General features: G+C 45.9%; 1 long non-coding RNA gene across 4 annotated transcripts in view; it reads right to left on the reverse strand.

Moving 5' to 3' along the window:
• LOC139598555 (uncharacterized) overlaps window positions 1–19,198 on the reverse strand; it is a 436,125-nt gene that overhangs the window by 19,564 nt on the left and 397,363 nt on the right. For 3 of the 4 annotated variants that reach the window (XR_011681953.1, XR_011681960.1, XR_011681949.1), the window contains exons 5-7: window positions 4,222–4,419; window positions 2,362–2,410; window positions 1,698–1,747 (exon numbers count right to left, since the gene is read on the reverse strand). This is a non-coding gene — a long non-coding RNA (uncharacterized lncRNA). The remainder of the gene's footprint in view (window positions 1–1,697; window positions 1,748–2,361; window positions 2,411–4,221; window positions 4,420–19,198) is intronic. The other variant, XR_011681965.1, reaches the window with a different exon arrangement.

A 19,198-nucleotide genomic window follows, 5' to 3' on the forward strand; every position in this document is an offset into this window, starting at 1 on the left:
CTGGCAGCAGCACCTCCTGCTCCAGTGCACCCTGGGCCCGACACAACCTGCTGCCATCCCTGTTTCACTCTGCCACGTGTGGCACTTGGCACACTGCTCTGAGGCACTGGCCCATTTAATGCAAAACCTCCTGATTTCTGTTAATTCAAAGCTTTTGTGAAAGACATTTTTGTTTTCCAAACAGTGTCCCCTTCTGCTTTTCTTTGCTTGCATCTCACCACAGTTGCCTCCTAATCCAGTGTTGGTGAAACAAGGCTGAAGGTATTTTGGTCATGTTTTCACACTCCTGATGTACACTTGCCTTGTCTCCTTCCACTTTCCTTCTGACTACACTCTGCTTCACAAATGCAGCCATCTGGCACAACATCGCAGTTTTTTTCTGTCGACACCTGAGTAATCAGAGCCCTTTTTTCTTCCTTTTTGTTTTCATTTTTAAATAAAGCAAGTGCTTCCAACTCCGGTGCCCAGGCTTATAAGAGGCAAGCCACATCCCATTAATAAAAAGCAGCAGAAGTGGGACGTCACTGGTATTAATGCTAGAAAACATTTAGGGTGAGATGTGAGAAAAAAATTAGCACCCAGTATTTTCCAGCTTTAAGAGCACTCCTTGGAAAACAGACTGCTTCTATACATTGCCTGTGTGAAACACCTAAAAAACATTGATGGCAAAGTTGTGGCCCCAGGAATTCAGATGAGTCTCACCACACAGTGCTGTAGGGCCAAAGCTGCATCCCAAGAGTTTCTTGTCTCAAGGGACCCCTCTCAGACTCACTCTCTCATGCCACACTCACCTTTCCCATGGCAGAAATAAATTTGATAACGTTCACTTGATCCACCTGGCTGCCATCTCCTCCACACGTCTGAGCTCTGTCCCCCCTGGAGTAAAGGATGGCCACCACCCCACAAGCCCCAGTGATCTGGACACCCTGCACAGAGATCTATGGGCAATGGAGCAGCTGTGCCACAGGGAGCTCCCAAATCCCACCCTTGGGCACTAGGACAAAACACAGGGGCTGCCTCTGCACCTTGCCCACACTGACAGCTCTGTCTGCCCCTCCTCTCACAGCCCTCCCAGCCCTCCTTCCATGCAGCAGAAATTGGGTCCTGCCAGCTCCACAGGGGCAGGATGGGGACAAAGGGCAGTGGCTGCAGTGGCTGCCCTGGGTCACCACCTGGCCAGTCCAGCATGAAGCAGCCATGGCAGCACCAGGATCACAGACACAGCTCCATGGGCCCCAACATTCCCATTGGCCCAAAGCACAGGCATCAACAGTGGCATTTCTGCTGTCAATACCAACTGGGAAGTGCCATTGACAATGTGCCAGTTCAAGTCAGTAATATGTGACTCTACAGACTGAGCCTGCTGTGAAATCCCTGCTTTTCTTCCCATTTGTTCCAAACAGAGTTTCCCAACAGACTCTCAGCAGGCACAGCCACACTGGGCATTAGTGCCACAGCAGCTCAGGGACTCTGCTTTGCTGGGTGAGCAAAGAAGATTTTCTGATGGTAGGAGCAGCCTCTTCCCTCCGTGAGCAGCCAGCAGGGGCCACAGCATCCTTCTGGGATGGATTTACACCATACGGAGATGCCAAATGGGAGGGAAGAAGTTTGACATAAAAAGCTCAATCTAGACCCCATCAGGATCTGAATGCAGACTCAGAAACAAGCTAGGACAATCTGGATTTTGTGAGAAATACCTGTTTTTCAAGATGCAGCCACCTGGTAGATTCCCTTCTTCTCTTTCAACCTGGAAAGAGAGATGGAGCAGTTGATGGGGGAACAGAAAGGCTGTGCAAATTACAAGCTCTGTGGAAAGTTTCTGTGCAAATAACAGTTTAACACTGAGAAGTTAGGTTAAAATGGTTTCAAAGTCTAAAATTAGTTACATTTAAAACTAACAGCATATGCTTTTATTGTCTCTGATCTAAAATATAATCCCAGGAGGCTGTGAAAAGCATGCAAATTACAGAAAGCTAATTTGCTCCAACAGCGACACCTCCCATGTAGTTGGGAGGTCTATTAGACCCAGTGTACTCTCCATTATTTGCATATTAATAGCACCTGCTGAAATACTTTGGGATTTACTTTTCCTGCCAGCAGAGGGACGAAACAAACAAAAAATATATATAAAATTCCTTTCATACAGATTTGATGAACAATAAACTATTCAGACAGTGCAAAGAATGCCAAATTATTGAGAGGCAATGGGGTAGGATTGCAATGCCATCTGTGATTTTCAGAGAAACTGGACTGCAAGTCTGCTTCAGAAGAAAAAAAGAAATATCCCAAACCAAAAAAACCCCAAACAACAACCAAAAAAAACCATATAGGGAAAGTGCTGGGTAATTTGAAATCACTCACTTGGCTCAAGTCTGAAGAATGGAAAAGTTGAACTAAAGAAATCCAGACACTGCAGCAAGAAAAAATGAAAAACATGACAAAAAAATCCTACACGTCCGCAAGCCCTGAAAGCAGAACCCCCCAAAGTGGACCTTGATTAAAAATCTACAAAACCCCAGGCTTTGATATTAGCCAGGCCTGCAAGGCCCAGTCTCCTGCACATAAAACAAAAAATAAATTAAAACCAGCACAGCCTGAGATTTACTTAACAAGCCGAGTTCCAGCCTCTGCTCATGACCACTGCTTCCCCTCCTGGGCCCCGAGCTATAAAAAAAGTCCCTTGCTTATTCCTAGAGCTCATCTTCCTCAGGGTGAGGGTGAGAGCAGCTTCCTCTGCACAGTAGCACATGGAAAAATCTCCTTTTGCTGCTCCTTTTGCAGCCCAGGCCGGTAGGAGCCGCGGGCGGGATGTGCCGCGCGTGCCTCTCCCCGCAGAGCGCGCTGGGGAAACGGACCTGGGACACAGCGACATTGCCCAGCACTTGTGCTTCCAAACTGGCAGTGGGTGCTCCTAAACAAGCACCAGCCACGTGCTCATGCACCCCTCAAGGGCTACAAGGGGCCTGTATTTCTCTGTATTCCCTGTGCTTTAATTCTGATTATGCACCCTCTTTTAAACAGGCATGGAAGGGCCCACCAGAGTTACTCACTGCTGGTGTGTCAGATTCCTGAAGCATTTTAACTACCATCATATTCCCAGACCAAGGAGGCAATAGACTTCAAGTTAAAATGTTTAAATTGTTCTCTACACATTAAAAAAGTAGTGAAAGAGCATTTCATGCAGGACAACAAAGCAGGGGAAAATGCCCCAGCACAGCCACTAACTCCATCCCTTGGCACTCTTACCTGTGCCAGGGGAGTGGAGAGAAGCAGGGAAATACATTACTATTGGGGAATACATTATTATTGGGGAATGCATTATAATTGGGGAATGCATTATTATTGGGGAATACATTGTTATTGGGGAATACATTGTTATTGGGGAATACATTATTATTGGGGAATATATTATTATGGGGGAATGCATTATTATTGGCTTCTGCTCACCAGAGACAGAGCCCAGTGTGTCTTTGGTCTCTGCACAGCCAAGTGAGACCTCTGAAAAACTTGCTCAGTGTCAGTGCTAATTAGTGGAGGAGGCAATCAAACATTCCAGCAACTGGGACCCCTGAAATGCTGCAGACAGGCAGCTCCCACCATGGCCCTCAACAAATGCTAATTCTCGTTAATGCCCACGGACTCTGGATCGCTGCAGCACTGGCAGGGATCACCATTAGCTGGGAGCTAATTAGCAATAAGTTGTAGGACTGGTTAAAGTTGCAGGATGGCAACCAGATGCAAACCAGAGATGCACTGCTGGTGGTAATTTCCAGCACATTTTTGTGTAGAAGGAGCCTCTAAATAGCTGGAAGGGAAAGGAGTGACCAGAAAGGTTCCTGGGAATCCTCAGCGGTTCAGGGCACAGAGAACCAGCTCAAAACTGTTACAGACTGAGCCCACCAGCAGCACTTGGGAACCCCCAGCAGATTCCTGTGTTTGGAGAGGTGAAGCACTGAGAGGGATCTGTCCTCTCATAGCCAGGAACAGATCCTGCCCTGGGACACAGCAGGGCCTGGAGATATGTGCTGCTACTGCCTGGCATGTGCATGGCTAAAAATGCCCTGTGCTGCCCCACAGCCCCTCTGTGAACTGTGCTCCCAGCCAGAGAGCTGGGCATTTGCAATGATAGCAATAAAAATAATAATGATGGAAAAAAGCCACCCTGGAAAGCAAAACCCAGGCCACTCCCTATTATAACAAATCACATTGGATGTTCCTTACCTGAAATTCCATGAGCAATTAGCAAACAGAATGCTCCACAAATGCCTCTATGCCCCACTCTCCTTGTGGTGGTTTTGGCAGCCACATTCCCAGCCTGCAGTTTGCCATCCAGCTGCTTCCAAACCACAGCTTTTTCTTCTTTTTTTTTTTTTTTTTCCTGATGAAGTTCATGGCAGTCAGTGTTTTACCACCTGCATGCTGGGGAAGAAAAAAAGCAAGAAGGAGAGGATCAATATATACAGTGTGTTTATATTCAGTGAGAGCATGTTGCAGAGTGGGGAGCTGTGATGTGTGTGTTTGCATTGTCTGGGAAAGGATCCTTAGTGGCACTGCAGCTGGAAAAATTAATGTAAGAGCAGGAGACTGTCTTCAGTGACAAACTTTTCACTTGGTAAGTTACAGTTCTGTTGTAAGGAAATGATACCTTGGACTGCAACTAATCTGTGAGTCCCAGGAAAGGCAGATCACTGATTCTTCATCAGGACTGCATGACCTGATCTATAAAAATTTGGGCCTCAGCAGGAGGTTGTGGGAAAGTGTGATTTGCATTTCAATTTTTAGTCCACCACAACCTTTAAATCTTCCTGCAGCACTATCACAATGCAAGTTTTTGGTCTCTGTGTGCTCAAAACACATACCAAAAAATAAAAAAAATCCTGGTACAATGGCAGTCATTTGCTAATGGGACAGAAAGTAGCATTTATGTTCAAATTGTTTCACAGAGCACCATTACATCAGAGTCTTTCATCATTTTATGGGGAATCGAGTCCCCAGACAGCATCCTTGGGGACCCCATGTGGTGCTTGTCACAATCATTCCACTCGCACAAACACCCCGGCCCTTTCAATTTTTATCTGCTCAGAGCCCAGAATATGTTACATTACTTAGGTTTTGTTCTGTATGAAGAACTCACAACAAATAAAAGCCACTTCCCTGGCAAAATGAGCCTGTGAGTGCCAGTGAAGGGAATTTCAGGGAATTTTCCCTTTGCAGGAGGGGCAGCAGCTCTGCCATCCCTCCTGCTGACTGATGGCACCGCTCCAGCCCATCCTCCATGGAGCAGCCACCAGCACTGGCACTGATGGCAGGATGCTCACTTATTTCCCTAAAAAATCGTCTGGGTCAGGCTCTGAACCCCTGCACACACTGCTGGAGATGAATTATTCATGGGCCAGGAGGGCTTCCCTGTGCCGCTGCTGAATCAGGGAGGAGGCTTTGCAGAGAGAGGGGGAAATCCATTCCCGAGTCCTTTAGCCAAGGAAATGCTCCCTGAAACACTCACAGCCTTTCACCCCAGTGCCAGAGGTGAGTCTCCATGGCCATCCTGGGGGCTTGGGAAGCCAACTGAGCCGAGTGCTCAGAGCCATGGAACACAGTTATCAATGTCCTGGCACAGCTCAGCTGCCTTTCCTTGCTCCACACCGAGCCAGGTTTTGTCCTGAAGAGCTGCACATGGCCACAAATTGAAATTTACATTTATTTTGGTGAGTGGATGCCTGCTTTCCTTTTTGTAGAATATTACTGCCACTTCCTCAGGCATGGCGAGATTCAGCAACCCTTTCTGGGAACATATTGCCCAGCTAACTGAATTTCCAGGCTCCAGAGCTCAAAGCCCAAGGCAAGGGTGCAGGAGTGTGGGCACCACATCAACATCCCAGGTGTTTCCAAGTTTTCTTCTGCTTTTGCTGTTTCTGGGGTTGGTAGCTTTCCAGTGGCTTGAGCAGAGAGCGGCTGAATGAGGGACATTTTTTGTACCTGTTTCTTAAAGGTACTTCCAATCCCTCTCCCATGTGTGTTGCCATGTTGGGGCCCAGTGATTTGTTTCCTTGCTGGCATTGGCAAGATTGCAGCTCTTGGGCTGAACTTCCAGCCCAGCTGCTCCCCTGTAATGAATGGAAACCAGATCTCCACTGAAGGTTACAGCCCTTCCTGGAATGCAGGGTGAGGGTGCTGCTCCAGAAGGAGAAGTCACTCCTGTACCTGAGCACCTCTCTGCAGACACATTTCCAGGGGTGATTCTACAGGGCACTGAGACACTGAGCCAGGACATCCCCAAGAGTCACTTTTCAAAAGAGCTGCTTTTGCTCCACTGAGTGTGTGAGAGCCCAAGTTGGAATATGTAGGACTGAAAAAGCAGTCTGGTCCGAACTTCCTGCTAAAAATAAATGAATAACAACCTTCACACGAAAGCAGGATAAATAATTTTTCTTTTCTTTCAGGACACGTGTTGAGAGCACAGAAAGCAGTCAGAAGTACAGCTTTTACCAACTGCTCTGCTGCTTAACATCTCTGGCATTCAAAACATACAACTTCTGTGTTTGTACTACATTTCCCTAACAGCTTACATCGAGGCCAAACACACAGCGTTCTGCAGAGGTCTTCTAAAACAAGCTTATTTAAAAGAGCAAGGTCAATGCCCAACACATGTCAGATTCTGTGAGCAGAAATCAAAGGGTTCGGGGCAAATGGGATATGTCAGGACTCGGTGGATTCCCATGCCAGGCTCTTTTACCAGGTTCACATTGCTGCTGCCAAAACCAGTAACAATCTCATCATGTGGACTTCAGCTTTGGAAAAATATCTGTAAAAACCCCAGTCTCTGCACATGGGCTACTCAGCTCAATAAAGAAAACTAACACACAGATCAAAGTGTTTATCTGGACATGCTATTTATTGTCCCTGTAACTGTGTTCTTCTTTTAATGTGCTGATTCCATGCTTCAGCCCTAGGCTCTATTAAAATCAAATTTAAAGCATTAGTGATGTAGTTAATTCCATTTATAATACGACCATCAAGTCAAGAGAAAAGAGAACGTTAGAAATATATATATATGTGTAGATGGGTTTAAGAACTTTTTGAAAAAAAAAAAAGCAAAACATAGTTCCATTTTGATCTTTGCTTTGTTTTTTTTAATTAAAAAAGGAAAAGTTTTTCCTGTGTTCAGATAGAGTAACTCTGCCTGGTCTTTTAAGCCAGAATGATATTTGTGATTTCAATTAAAATATGCTATTGTCACTTTAGCCTCCCTCTTTGGTATTTTAAATTGATCCTAATGGCTTTGCCTTAAGTGATTTGCGTCCCGTAGTGAATCCCTGTCACTTACAGCACCTCCCACTATTGCCCTCCCGAACAATCACTCCCGATAATCGCTGCTTCCCCTTCTCCCGGCGCTCCTGCCGCTGCTTCAGGCTGCGAACTGTTGGCTCTTCACCATCTCTAACTCAGGCCTCGGCCAGGCACGGAAAAGAGGGACCAGAGCTCCTTGGGGAAGGCCGAACTGGTGGCTCCGGAGCGGGGGCTGCGTCCGTCCCGAGGGCAGGAAGGGAAGAGTGGGTTGGGATTGTGACCTCCCCGTCCTCAGTGTGGGCCGGAGAGGGGCTCACCCTGCCCCAGAACTCTGGGAGATGGAGAGCATCCCAGAGAAACCTGTCCAGGAATGCCCAACTCCCACTCTCCGAGGCTTCCCCTGGAGAGATGCCCCGAGCAGAGCCCCTCCAGGTCTGTCTGGGAGCTGCCCCTGCCCCTCTCCTGTCCCTCCACGCCGTGGTGGGGACCAGGAGCCCTCTCCTTCTCACAGGAGCATCCTGTCTCCTTTGCCTTTCATGGATCTCATTACTAATTGAAGAATCATTTAGTTTGCATAATTGTCCTCTGCCATACATAATTCCAACCTTTCTCTTTAAATTGGCTTATTAAACTAAATACAGTCTTCTGGTTTTGTGGCTCCAGCTATCAAAGCTTCCTAGATGGACAGCCAGGGTGATGGGAAGAAAAAAACCAAACTAATAATATTAGGGAGCATCCTTTTATGTACATTTATGAGATCTACCAGCAGGTGACTCCATTCTAAAATATCTGTATTTTCATAAAACAAAATGCTTTCTTTCCTACACCCTGAACATCGTCACGATGCCCCCCTCCATAAGATTTAGCACTCTGAAAAAAACAGTGTTAAATAAATAGCACTTTTGCTTAAGCTATGAACTATTTCTTTTTGAATAACACATGAAATTGAATTAGAGAGATTCAGGGATTTCCAGAACAGCCTGATGTGTTCCTGTCTAATCAGACCTGATTAATTCAAATCAAACTGCAAACCTCAGTTTTATTTTGCTTTAAAAACTCCAGCTCAACAACAAATCAGCAGTATGTAGATATCACAGAGGCAGTTAACAGGAAAGCCTACATATACCGAGCCTTGTAGAGTCAAACGGATATGATTAAACATTTGGCATCATTTATTAATATTTTATATATTCAAATATATACAGAGGGGATGGGACCAGTCAGGTAGATGCTCTTCACCAGGGACAATTATATTTATGCCTAAGAAAAGCAGATCCAGCTCAGGTGTCAAAGGATGTTTCTTCAAAATAGAAAAATTATGAACAAATAGCAGGGTTATGTGGGAGGGTTTGTAACACAGAACTGCACTAAACCATGCAATGATCTACACAGATAATCAAAGCTCTCCCGCCATGCCGAGTGCAGCAGAATAAATTAAGATAAAACAAAATAAAACAATCCCACAAATGCAAGATTGCAAATGCAAAAGAGGCCGCCGTGCAAGAGGTATTCAGAGATTTACTGAGCCATTATTGCAGCGCAAGGCACACTCAGAGAGGCTCCCAGACCTGACCAGTTTAATCCACATCAGAGCAGGGACACGCAGGGTCGGGAGGCTGACTGGGTTTGGGCACTGGGCACAGCTGTTTTCCTTAGGTGCAATCCCCTTGTCACTGGTGGTGGCACTTTGCATTTGCTGTGTGGCAGCATATGTGCTTGCCACATTGGGGACCCATTATATCCCTTCAGCCTCCAGCCACTTCCCTTCCCTTCTCGTTAGCTGTGTGTCCATATATCCTTCCACACTCCTGCTGCATGGCAGGGCCTGCTCTGTGCCCCCTCTGCCTGCTCCCAGATTAAAGCCATCTGTAAGTGGGGCAGAATTATTCTGTGCATTGCCAAATTTGCATACATATACGCACATCTGTAAATATATATATATACACACATACACAGACATGCTCTGTATGGAGTCATGTCTGTTCCATCACTAACCTGCTCAGAAATAGTTTTGCTACCAGGGAGAGCTGACAGAGATGAGGAAAAGCTGAAGAATATCCAAGGAAATCTTTCAAACTAAAAGTGAAGGTGTAAAAAGGGGAGGGGTTGGACTCTATGTGCACATGCCAGGCTCTGCAAAGAAACCCATGGTTCTGCCCAGCACAGCCCCATTAGTCCATGTGGAATTGTTGGCTTGCAGATGAATCAGTACCTGCCCAGACAGGAAGCTCCACATTTCTGAGGCTTTGCACTCATAGTGGCACAGCCAGGACGGACTGCAGGCCCAGCCTGGCTCAGTGCGGGGTCACTGCACACAACAGCAGTTAAGAAGAAATTGGGTTGATGTCTCATTTTGTGTGGCACTGCCACACTGCTAACTCCAGACACACAGGGATGTGGCATGTGACATACGAGGATGCTGGCACAGAGGGAAACCTCTCCAGTGTGGGCAGATGAGCTTGCCCAGCAAAGGCCCCAGCTGAGCAGTGCCCGAGCCCAGTGGAGGCTCTTCCTTGGGCTTCTTGCAGCCAGGACAGAAACAGTTCCAGATAAAAGAGCTCTGCACTCCGCACACTAAAGAACATTACAAATGTGAGAGCCTCTGATGCACATTTTCATAGCTATAACAATGTCCTCATGACCAGGATTCAGGTAAAGCCAGCTCTACTCCTCATCCCCTTCCAAGTAGAGCATCCCATGCTTTGGGAGCTTCTCACCTGGACTCATGGATACAAGCCAGTCTGGCAGAGAGGCCCCTGGGACATGCAGATCCACATTCAGCTTTTTATTTCCACATCTATGATCAAGTGTAAAATCAAAATTTCCACTCATAATAAACCTCCAAACTCTAATTAAACTGGTTCTTTCAAACAAACAAACAAACAAAAACCGAACAACAAAAGAGGAAAAACTATTCGGCTTTGATCTGCTTCTTTTTCATTAAATACATCCTTTAGCATTTTCTAAAAGTCTCTCCTCCCAAGGAAGCAATCACAAAAACCCATTAAGGCTATTTTTATACCATGGTGAGAACACTGAATTACCTTCCTGATGTAGCTCCTGTGTGGGTAAGTGGCACAGCCAAGGCTAGGTCTGCATGTCCCAAACACCTGCTGGGCTTTGCTGCTTCTCCAAGGCAGCAGTTGGGAAAATGCTGTTCCAGCCATGGCTGGGGTGGGTTTCATCCCTGGGAACACCATTCCTCTCAACAGCCCAATCCTCCAGCAGAGGATTGCCTTGCTCAGCAACAGGTCAGGCCAGAAAAATCCCTGACGTCCAGGCTCCCTGAGTACCAGTGATGGGGGACAAACCACCCCTGGCTTTCTCTGCAGCCCCATTACATTAATTAATGGCACTGCATTAAAAAATACTGTGACAACTAAATTCTTTCTTAAGTCAGAATGCTTTTAGACATGTCCCTCCAGTCTCCCACACTCTGTTACACACAAACAGGAAAAAGACCAAGGACGACCCAAAATTCAGGGTAAATTTGGTCTTTTCTCTGAGGCAACTTTGTGAATCAGCACAGAACAGTCTGCTCACTTTTGGACAGAGAGAGAGAACATCTGCAGGTCAGCCAGAGAAAGGTTTTCCACTGGTACCTGTTGCTGCAGGAAAATTCCCAGCTGGGTCAGGAGAGGTGAAAGGATGGAAAATGCCTGTCCGGTTAACGTAAATAGTTACACTATGCACATACATTTCGTGCCATCACACTGCCCTCGGCACCGCCAGGAATGCTAAGGAGGTGGGAGGCCCCTCTGAGCAAGGCGGTGTCCACAGCTCACGGCAACGCCTCCAAGGAACAGCCTGGGGGAAGATTTTGACTTTTTAACTGTGGCCATCCCTGGCAGAGTGGCTGATGCTCAGCGCTGCAGTGGTGACAGAGCACCCGGAGGCTGCGCAGGTCCTGCTCGGGGGGAACGAGCTGAGGATGCTGAGCTCTCCTCTCTGTGCTCTGCACGTGTGAAACATTCTGTGCTCCTCCCTATCAACAGAAAGGTTCTGCCTCTTGGGTGATTTCTGTTCAGCAGCCCCCAGCCACGCCACAGCAACAAAAACTTTGCAAACTCCTTGGTACTGAAGCTACAACCTGTAACCCGGGCCGAGGTTTTATCAGCCGTGAGATCAGAGGGGAGCAGCCCTTGTAGTACATGAATGGCCAGCTCAACTGCTCGGAGAAAGGAGCTGATTCACGCTGCCAACGCTGGCTCTTACACAGATAATAAACTAGACTGGCCTTTCTCCTGACATCACACTTCAATCAAAAACTTTCTCGCAAAATGTCACTTTCAAAGTTGCAGCTTTAAAAAAAAAAAAAAAAAGAAAAAAAAAGAAAAAAAAAAGTCTTTATAAAAAATTCATGGCCACAATGATCTGATAATGCAGCTTTCTGATACCAGCAGATGTTTTGTCTAACATGTTCCCTGAAGCTGTACTCTGTGCCTTCATATCTTTCATTTCCAGTTGCTATCTGCTGACTGTGGGATGTCATGTACGTACCCTATAGCGATGCGCAGCCATCGCAGCTCACACCGCCGCACGTAATGAGCTGCACAAGATGCTTGTCGCAATAACTCCGCACTTCCCCGACCATATGGAACACAACACTCCAAAGCCCACAGACACTTTTTTTTATTACAGTTCAGATCCTTAAAACATAATCTGTGTGATGTCTAGTGAATGTACGTGAAGAGCTGCTGAAAACAAAGTTAACACTTGTTCACATCATCTGTTACAAATGTCCAATTTGGGACAATAAATTTCTTCGGAACCTGTTCTTTTGCTGACTCGTTGCTTTATCTTTTTTCTCTTTCTCTCACGTCGTTTTTTTTATGAACTATGCATATGTATTAAATGGGATTTGTTGTCCCTAGATACCAATTTGCATAAAGTGCAAGCCATCATTGGTTGGAGAGAAGCAAATTACTTCTCCAGCAAGATCACACTTCTTTTTTTTTCTTCTTTTTCTTTTTTTTTTTTTTAATTTTAACAAACCGCAGGCAGAGGCTGTTAACAGCACTTAGCCAGATATGCAAAGTATCACTTTTCTCAAAAGCAGCTTGATCAATGAGCCAAAAAAAAAAAAAAAAAAAAAAAAAGAAAGAAAGGAATTATTCAGTTAAGTACAATGCAGAAATGTCCCAAGACTGAAGCGTTCACCTGTAACTTGAGCTGCCTGATTCCCAGTAAAAGACAACCCTGGCATGGCTTAGCACACAGGACACAAAGCAGAACAGCGCAGATGACCAGAGCCTGTCAGGATTACTATTCCATCTTCCCAGTGCTCCTACAAGTCCCAAGAGTGCTGGTTCTTTCACATGTTGCAGAAGCCCCTCCTGCTCCTCCATATCCCACAGATTTACTCATGTTAGACTCTCCTGCAGGGCTGTGCTAGCACAGGCTTGAAACACCTGTCCAATGCCCTCCCCTCCTTGCTCCCTGGCCCAGGGATGTCAGCTGCCATCCCAGCAGGCCTTGGACAGGGACAATCTCCTTGTTTCCCTTCTGCTCTTCCTTGCACACACCTGGGACACACTGGCAGGAGCCTGAACTTGTAGGAGGTGACAGATTCCCAGGTTCAGAGCAGCCCTGCAGGAGCCCTCTGCCCCTGGCAAGGAGGAGAGACAGAGAAGGGGATTTCACAAATTCTTCAGGAATCAGATTACCTAAGCAAAGCTGTGGTGCACAGGATGATGCACAAGAGCACCAGCCCACCACTAAAAGGATTTGCAAGCCAGGAGCCAGGCTCAGTTGAAAAGTGTGAGAGAGTAAAATCACCAAAGGGAACAAATCAGCAAAGGAAGCTGAGCTGCAAAGTTTCCAGCTAGGTCTGAACTTCCCAAGAATTTAGTGCTGGGAAATTTCTGGGGGTGCTGGGGAGGAGAAGTCCTCTCTAAAGAGAATAATTTCTTCTACTGAGCTCTCTAAAAATGACTGCAGGGTCTGTCTCTCCCTAAACATTCACTCAGCATTCAATCCCAAATCCATCAAATAGGATGTGTTTGGATTATGTTACTTCTGCATTTAATGGACAGATGATACTCTCTCAAGAGTGGTTCCTGGGATCACACAGAACATTGGTAATTAATTACAGACATAGGACAGGTGATCTGGGTGCTGGTGGTGACTTAAGGTGTCTCTGAGGGAGCTGTGGGTGGCAAAAGAACAAATGAGGACCCAGGGTGTGGAAATTCTCAAGAGAGAGTCTGTATTTCCTCACTACCTTTAGCATCTATTCAAAGACACAAAAATACCCACAGATTTTATGCTGTGTGATGATTTGAAGGTGAAAAGAATAGTTTCTGTCTGCAAAAACTATTGGCAACTTCCTGCAGCTCTTGCAAAAAGGCTAAAATACCATGATTTCACACATCTCTACTATTAACGTGAGCTGCTTTGCTTCCGTGTTTATATTTGTCACATTTAAAAGGAATAAAATAGAGTTTAAAAGAAGATCCTGACTCCCAAACGAGCACAAAAGCACAAAGAAGTCATGCAAAGATTATTGAGAAAAACTCACAAGAGGGAATTAAGTGGAGGCTTTGAAAATGGGGCTTTTTTTCACAACTAAGGGCACTGTTAACCACTGGAATCACTGTGGGACCAGGAGAAATCCTGCTTGGGCCACTTCCTCAGATGGAGAGAAGCACATGGACCTTGTCTCTCTAAAGCTGCTGCAGGACAGGCAGGAAGCTTTCCCAGGCTTCTCTCACTGGAAAGCCCCAGAACACTCACCTGGCAGCACAAAGGCTGCTGTGGGTGTCTCAGTGCAGGAGCATCCACAACCCAGGGCAGCCCAGCCCATCCCTCTGGATTCAGATGTAGCCAAAGGAATCCATTGCTAAGCTGAGCTGAGCCCTGCCCGTGAGACCAGAGCTTGGTAACATGATCATGGGCTCCTGCTGCAGCAATTCCACATAAATCCAGCCTTGGAAAGAGCAGTAGCAAAAAAAAAAAAAAGCGTTTTTCTCCTTCCTTATCTGTACCCACTCCATTTTACCTAAGGCTCCCTATTAGCTCAGCTGGTGATGTCACTTACTCCACTGGAACCTGTTATCATGGCAGATTCCTCACAGGATTTTCTGTTTTGCCAGCGTTGCTCTTTGTGCAATGTTGTATTTCATTCCATTAGATAAAGGGTTAAGGAATTCACATTTTACCCATATAGACTAAGTTATACTCCCTGTGGGTTGCTGGCTTCCCATTGGCTGGAACAATGACCTTGGAAACAGACAAAAATGATGCATTGTTGCAATAAATATTATAGCTTGCACCTGTTTCTAATTAAGTCTGCCAAACAATTTCAGAGATACTGAAAAGAGAAATGTGTTGGCTTCTAATCGGGTGTTCTTTGCTGTTTGATCTGGATTTTTCAGCCCCCCATATGACCTCGCCTTCTTGGTTCTTGTTTTTCTTTTTCTTTTCAGACTTGTAGAAAAGCACAAGATTGAAAAAAATCTTCTGAAAGAGGAACATCTCGGCCTAAAATCAATTGAAACTAAAAACCTGAAAATTGATGGATTTGCACCAGGGCTGAAAACAGTTTATGGCAGGATACCTCAGAAATCTCTAGTATGGATTCTTGGTTTCATAGGTCTATTCTGGCCTTCTCCTTTTCCTTCACCTCCTCCTTCTCCTCTCACCTCTTTTAAACTTCAAAACTCAAAACAATCCCTATTAGCAATCGGGATCAGGATCACTGGGAAGCTGAAGGTTTTTGCTGCTGGACTTCAAGATGTTGGAGAAATAGATGAGGAAGGATTTTCCTGCTAACACTCCCCAAGGAAATGCAAAGGGAGCAGTGGTGCCTTTGCCTTCCAGAGTGAAGGACACCTTGGGAAGGCTCTGGCAGTCACTGCTGTTTGATGCCTGCTCTAAGATCCAGCTCCATGGACAAATGCAAACATGTGGCAAATGCAGCCTCTTCTCCTTAACAGAAGAAGTAAGGAAATAAGGAATTACTATTATCTCCCTTTGGCAAACGGAGACTGGAAGCCAGAGCTCAGCCAACCCTTCTGGCTGTCAGTGACAGAAGCTGCCCAGTCCCTTTGGTCCCTGTGGGGTCCCTTTCCTCACGCTGGGATAAGCATTTGTGCATCTGTATTTTGGAACTGACTGAGGAATTTATCCATCTGAAAACTAATCCAGGAAGAAAAAAACCCCAAACAACAGAGTTTTTATTTCAGCCACATCAAGTTCCTGATTTTAGTTTGCAGGCAGCCTGGAGGGGTGGGACTGAGCAGCCAGGGCAGAGGGAATGCTGTGCAGGAATTTTGGATGGAATTACACGTTGTGACCTCAAAAAGACAATGTGGGTCTCCAGAACCCACAGATGCCTCTGTCTGCTGTAAATGCCACCCACCTCCCAACCCAGCAGAGGTTTGCTGCCTGGGCATCCTTGCTGTGAGCCACACAAGGGTTCCTGTGCGTGGGCAATGGATCTCAGAAGTCTGGTGGAATTAACTGAGCCTCTGCCCAGCCAAAAATGAATTATTTGGGGGTGGAGGGTACAAGGGGATTATTTCAGTAGCCATACTAATGAAGGTGGAATCAAACAGGTTTAAAATAAGCATAGGGAAGGGAAGGGAAGGGAAGGGAAGGGAAGGGAAGGGAAGGGAAGGGAAGGGAAGGGAAGGGAAGGGAAGGGAAGGGAAGGGCTCAGCCTGTGTGGTGGGATGATGCACTGCATCAGGATTATGGCAAGAGTTTTTTCCAGGAGGAGAGACAGAACTACAGAGATATTTTGCAGGGTTAGCACGTCTTCCTCTCTCTGATACACTCTCTCTCCTCCACTTTTCCCTCGGTGGCAGGTAATAAAATGCCTGCTGGTACCCCCCATGACTGGAGGTACCCACAGTGGTTCAGCCCATCGTAAGTGCTGTGCCAATCATTTAACAATTCCCACGGCTGCCTTTGTGAGAAGCCTCTCTCTTAAGCCTCTGGTTTAAGAATTTAGAGTAATCATGTAAAAATGATACCCCTGTGCTCTATGATCCGCTGAATCTCACTAATGCCGGATCCCAGAAGAGGGCTTATTAATGAAAAGATGCAATGCCTCTCTCTCTGCTCATGTTTCACATGAATATCTCTCATGGATTCGGCAGTAAAGCGCACTGCTGATAAAGTGAGTATAATGAACCTCCGTGCTCCACGAGAATGGAATCTCAGACTGATGAAGTGGTTACCTGCTCCACTTCCCAGCACAATGGCAGGCTCCAGAGGCACGGGGAGAAGCACCCGGCGGCTGCGGGAATAGCGGTGCAGCACCGCCAGCTCCCAAATCCGGGCTCTGCTCTGCCACCGATGCCTTCGGCTGTGTCAAGAGATCAGGAGTTTGGAAAGGAGGAGTTTGGAATTAGCTGAGAGAAATGAAATTATGTTTTACTGTAAATCACTGAGTCAACAGACAAAAGGAGGGTTTTAAAGGGACAGCAGCACCTTGAGGCTACTCTGTGTCCTTCCAACATCACACAGGAGTCAAAAACCCCGCCGGCTCTCGCCACTTCAACAGCTTCCCAGCAAGGACGAGCACCAAGTGTTCTGCAAACAGCAGGGTCCTGTTTCCAGCCCCTGATATCTCACTAATTTTCAAGAAGTCACTGAAAATACTTTCAAGTAGTGCATCTGTCCTGAAGCTCCTCCGCTAACAGCAGCGGATTCTGCCATTGAGAATTTCAAATTGTTATAAATCCTTTTGCTGTAGCTGCTTGAAAACAAACAAGCAAAGCAACCCCCTACACTAACAAGAAGAAAGATGGATTCCATGTCTATCCATGGGAAAAGAAAGTATGTGACTACCCAGAAAGCACTGTGAGGCAAAGAAAAGGACCAGGTAAAACACAGCAGGGCAATCAGGCTCTATATTTCTCTCAGACCCTCTGTGATTTATGATTTCCATTAAAGGGAACACATGCATTACAAATTACCCCTAATCCTAGCATCAGTAGGATGGTATAGGACAAGCAACAAGAGTCTGGAAGATGTCACTGGAGTATCCCAAAACAACCACAGAGACCAGTGTCAAGTCCAACAACCAGACTGTAGCTGCTCAGTGCATCTCTGATACCCGGCTCACCTTTGCAAAGCCAGCCCCATGCAGCAAAATCCAAACTTCCCAAACCTTCTGAACATGGAAAACTATCAAGAGATCACAGCACTGAAGAACGAACAGAATCCCATCTCAAACCCCAGCTGTCATCCTCTGCATGTCACCAATCCATGGAAAAGGGGGCAGTGTCCCTCACTTTGAGGGGATTCTCTGGTTACAGGGAGCTCAAACGCCCTAAAACTCGGCAGAGCCTTAAAGCAGGAGCTGCATTTTGCTCAAGTACCTTGGGCACAACACCCTGTATTATTCATTCCTAAATACCCCATATGTGTTGTCTTTAGAGAGGGAGGCAGCCACACCACCTTTCTGTGTGTGCTTTCCTCCCTTGGCTTTTACATTTCTTCCACACACAGAGTGTACTTAACTCACTGCTTATTGAATGAAGGATTAGTATTATTTTCCTTCCTCCAGTGAACTTTGTTTCACTTCATCCTGCATACATTTGGCTGGGCTGTGTTTTCCTGCCAGCACACCACTGTTCAGCAAACTACCGTGCTTAAGGCCAGCCAGCTAACACAGTGATTCCTTTTTACTCCCAAGGAGTGTTTCCGTAATCACGGCTGTGCTGGGGGATGAATGACAGCTTACACCAAGAAGCACAAAATGCACTTCCAGAAGCTTTGCTGAGCTGGGACAGAGCTAAAGCAGCTTCAAGCTGCCAAGGCATTTGAGACATCCAGAGGAAGACACATTTGGAAATAGAGCCTGCTCCTTAGCTCCTCTGCTAGCACAGCCGCTGACCAAGGACTGGGAAGGGAGCAACTTCCCCATCCTCTCTTTTCTGTGCTGTCACATCTCATCTCGGGCCAGACTGTGAGAAAAAATTAGAATAAAACTAATAGTAACAAATAGTTATATTTATACTATCAGTATAAAACTAATAGTAACACATTGCAACGGTTCTGTATTTACAGTCTCTCTTTGTTGTTGTTGTGGTTAAGATTGGTTATGTTGCAAAGAGAAAAGAAGGGTTTCTTTCCAACTCTTGGAAAACCAAGTTGGAAGTTCCTGTTCACATCACTGCAGCAATGCAGACTTCTCTGGTGGAAGTGCTTTCTTTTTCTTGTGGAATTATACCTCAAGGCCTGCTAGGTAGTTCCTCTCTTTGTTCCTGTGAGCCAAGATCATGCTATGCCATGCTTATAATATAACCTCACACTAGAAAGAAGATTACAAAGGGGGCAAAATGCCCTCGAGGGTTCCCCTTTATCAGAACCTTCCCTGTCAGTTTGCCTTCTCATTTCCTGAGCTCTTGTCTGATTATTAGTGTACTGACAGAATAAAAATAACCTCATATTCCTACATGAATCATAAATAAAACCCTTTTATTTCATCAAAGAGGCTGGCAGGTTTATAGTCCTTTGCAATGCATGCACGATGTGAATGACATACCTTTAATTTTGCTGACAAGCTTGTCGGGGTCCTAATGAAAAAGAGTGAAAAGTGGGTGACTTCTCTAAAGGTTTAGCAGTTGCTTTTTGGTGAGGATATATATTTCACCTTGCCACTGTAATCAAGGAGCCAACTGATCTTGGAAATGAACTCTTCAATTACAGTCCACTACTAACTCTTCAGGAATGCCTCGGCAACAGTACCACAGTGATTATTGCTGATATTACACATTAAAGCAACCTGGGGGGATAAAATAGGGGGAAAAGGGGAAAGAAAACCTGAGCAGCATCTGTGGTAGAGCTACAGGTATCAGGGTGCATCAGCAACGATCACATTCCACATTTTAGTCATTCTGGTTTTATATTCCTGCTGTACACCAGCCAATAATAAAATCACCATTCCCACCTGGAT

The sequence above is a fragment of the Agelaius tricolor genome, unplaced genomic scaffold (genome assembly GCF_023055355.1).
Source record: "Agelaius tricolor isolate 1412-34295 unplaced genomic scaffold, bAgeTri1.0.p SCAF_1, whole genome shotgun sequence".
NCBI lineage: Eukaryota > Metazoa > Chordata > Aves > Passeriformes > Icteridae > Agelaius > Agelaius tricolor.